The sequence below is a fragment of the Neophocaena asiaeorientalis genome, unplaced genomic scaffold (genome assembly GCF_003031525.2).
Source record: "Neophocaena asiaeorientalis asiaeorientalis breed wild unplaced genomic scaffold, Neophocaena_asiaeorientalis_V1.1 scaffold426, whole genome shotgun sequence".
Taxonomy (NCBI): Eukaryota; Metazoa; Chordata; class Mammalia; order Artiodactyla; family Phocoenidae; genus Neophocaena; species Neophocaena asiaeorientalis.
In genome coordinates, this window is record NW_020185323.1 from 239,004 (window position 1) to 242,873 (window position 3,870).

The window sequence follows — 3,870 nt, forward strand, 5'->3', positions numbered from 1 at the left end:
ACAACCCAATTATCAGTGAACGTGTGAATGGATAAACAAATTAGTATAACCATAAAATGAAACACTAGTTAGTAATAAAAAGAAATGAATTACAAGCAACATGAATGAACCTCAAAATAACTATGCTGAGTGAAAGAAGCTAGATAAAAAAGGAGTACATACTGTATAATTCTATATATATAAATTCTAGAAAATGCAAACTAATCAATAGTGATATCAAGTAGATCAGTGATTGACTGAGGCTTGGGGCAGGGTAAGAGAAACGGGAGGATAACAAAGAAGCACAAGGAAATGTTCAGTGATGATAGATATGTTCATTATTGCTTGCCATGATACAGCAATGGTTTTATGAGTGCCATCACTTATCAATGAAAACATCAATTTATACACTTTACATAATGCAATCTATTATGTCACTTATATCTCAATAAGGCAGTTAATAAGAAACAAAAGCCAAACAATGATACCATTTCAGACCCATTAGTTTGACAAAAATAAATACCAAATGTTGGTGAGAATTTGGAAAAAATAAACTTTTACACTGGTGGTGGGAATATAAAATGGTACAAACACTTTCCAGGACAATTTGACAACATATAATAAAATTTAAAACAGTATTTTAAGATTCAAAAATTTGACTTCTAGTGCTATAATCTAGAGCAACTCTTCACACAAACACCAGGATATGCAGTAGCTTGCTGGGCGGTATGTGACCACTGGCTCTCTGGGTGAATATAAAGTTCTGTTTTCTAACATTTCAGATTTCTCAGGTGTGAATACACTGGGGTTGATTTCTAGCTCCTGACATTAGTGATTGCAGAGTTAAGAAGGGACACATAAACCAAGTAAATGTCCATCAATAATGGAATGGATAAACAAATGTAGTGTAATTGTACAATGGAGCATACAGATGTATCTGAAACATATAACATTGAGAGGAAAATGCCAGTTGCCCAATATGTACAGTGTGATACCATTTATGTAAATCTAAAATGATAGAAAGTTCTTAGTTTAATTTTTTTAAGCATCTTTATTAGAGTATAATTGCTTTACAATGGTATGTCAGTTTCTGCTTTATAACAAAGTGAATCAGCTATACATATACATATATCCCCATATCTCTTCCCTCTTGCATATCCCTCCCTCCCACCCTCCCTATCCCACCCCTCTCGGTGGTCACAAAGCACCGAGCTGATCTCCCTGTGCTATGCGGCTGCTTCCCACTAGCTATCTGTTTTACATTTGGTAGTGTATATATGTCCATGCCACTCTCTCACTTTGTCCCAGCTTACCCTTCCCCCTCCCCGTATCCTCAAGTCCATTCTCTAGTAGGTCTGCATCTTTATTCCCGTCTTGCCCCTAGATTCTTCTGACCATTTTCTTTCTTTCTTTCTTTTTTTTTTTAGATTCCATATATATGTGTTAGCACACTTACTTCACTCTGACTTATTTCACTCTGTATGACAGTCTCTAGGTCCATCCACCTCACTACAAATAACTCAGTTTCGTTCCTTTTTATGGCTGAGTAATATTCCATTGTATATATGTGCAAAAATATGGAACACTTCACGAATTTGCGCGTCAGCCTTGCGCAGGGGCCATGCTAATCTTCTCTGTATCGTTCCAATTTTAGTATATGTGCTGCCGAAGTGAGCACCTTAGTTTAATTTTTGACACAACTTATTAATAATACCTGAGACATCTCTGCTTACATTTTTTCAGACTCTAATCCCCTCAGGACAGGGGCCATCTCTGCTTTTGTTTTTGTTTTAATTGCTGTAGAGTTAATAAACCATCTTTCAGTGGGTGACCCTGTAAAGCAACCTTTATTTTGGATGGGTTTCTATAATTCTTTCCAGTCTCTTGACTCCCAGATCTTGCAGCAGCTGCTGCGGTTGTAGTTATAGCTATGTGTACATTTCTACATGTACTCGCATAGAGTGTAGAATCAAGTTTATATGAGTTTTGTCATTGTATTTGAGTTTTAAATTCATTTTTCCTTTGGATAGGAATAAAATTCTTTAAGCTAATAAGCAAAGTATTACTATTGCCTTCTCATGAGCCAAATATAGGAGTCTTTTAATTTGTTTACAGTCTGAAACTCATGATGACAAAATGTATCTTTGTATTTTCTATGTTTACTACATCTGTTGTCACTATGCAGTCTGCGTTTGTTGAAAGCACAAAACATCTTGTTGCATTAGAAGCAAAACAGCATGACATACAATGTCGGTTCTGATTTAAAATTCTACCGTTTTTCAACTTATCTTCATTAGTATGCTAGTATAATCTTTATTTTTTTTTAGAGGAAAGAAATACATTTTTACCTATCCATATTTGAAGTATTTCTTATAGAAATTAGATTAGACAGAAATATAGAAAGCATCAAACCACATTATAGTTAGAATATAGCTCCACTGCCACAAAAAGGGAAAATTAATAAATTTATACTTCTCTGATGAAGGAAGATGATTGTTGGTTGGATCAGCTAGTGATATCAGTAAACATCTACTTAATTAAGTGCGTATTTTGTATTGCATTAGAAGAAGGCCAGATCCTATTGTATTCTCTTGTAGAGGAGGCTGCTGTTAAAACATATTTGCTCACAGTATAATAGTGTTTCGCCACAGAAACTGTAATGTTATGATCAATGGCCTATTTTACAAGCACCTAGTCATTTAACACATCAATATGGAGGGTCTACACAAAGGTGAGTGAGACACAGCCTGCCCTGAAGAAATTTATAAGCTAGCAAGGAGAGGATGTACATAACAAATGGCAACATAATGATAACAGTTGCACAAGAGATAGAAACAAGAAGAGTACAGAAAAAGTTCAGAAGAGATGTAATGATAGCCACCATGTATTTATTATTTATGTGCCATGTACCTTACAAGGGTGATTGCTAATACTAATACTCCAATAGTAGTACTCACAGATGTGAATTGGATACTTACTATGTGCCAGGCACTGTTCTAAGTCTAATACACGTGTAGGGGATCACAGTATGCCACCCCAAAATATGCCATTTTGGCATAGGGATAATTTTGAGCTGAAGGCAATTGAGAAACATCAGATGCCTGGGAAAAAAAGCTCTCTGCCCTCCCCTTCATTTGCCCAAAAGCAGGCTCTGTCTCTCAATCACCTTCAGTGAAGCTGCTTATCAGCCCAGAGATTACACTGAGAGGAATCTACACAACAAACCTGATGGAAACAACCTTTATCTTCCATTAGTTTCCCCTATATATTTACCTTCCCACAGTCTGCTGCCCTTGGAAGCTTAAAACTCTTTTCCTTTGTCTTGTCCCTTCTCTACATATTAATTGTTCTTTGTTAAGATGCTATAGTTATCCCTTTGAGTTACTAATCACTAAACTTTTTTCCCCTCCCCTACACATGTAAGCTGGTAAATGCTTTTAATCCTCATGAAAATGCCTTCAGGTAGTTATAATTATTCCCATTTTATGGAAGAAACAACTGAGGCTTCAGAAAATTTCCGAAACTTACCCAAGGTCATCTAGCTAGTAAGTGAATGAACTAGGGTTGAACGCAAATTTGTCTGAATTCTGAGTTTATGTTCTCTGAAGTGGCTTTGGGTCTTGTCTTCACTATGCCAGTAACTCACTGTGTCAGCTATCTATCACGGGGAAGCAAAGTGCCCAAAATTTACAGGATTAAGACAATAATGATGTATTATTGCTCCTGATTCAGTGGGTTAGCTGGTCAGCGCTTCCGTTGATATGTCCCGAGTCACTCATGCTGTTGCCGTCAACTAAAGGCTCAACTGGGGCTGCCGTGTCCAAGATGGCCTCATTTACATGTCAGGTCCTTGCTGTGGGCTGTGGGCGAGAGCCCCTGGACTCACCTCCA

General features: G+C 37.0%; 1 non-coding gene across 1 annotated transcript; it reads right to left on the reverse strand.

The window, feature by feature from the left end:
• Positions 1-1,550: 1,550 nt before the first annotated feature.
• LOC112392477 (U6 spliceosomal RNA) lies at positions 1,551-1,657 on the reverse strand. The gene has a single exon (XR_003001698.1). It is a non-coding gene; the product is annotated as a U6 spliceosomal RNA (small nuclear RNA).
• Positions 1,658-3,870: the final 2,213 nt, after the last annotated feature.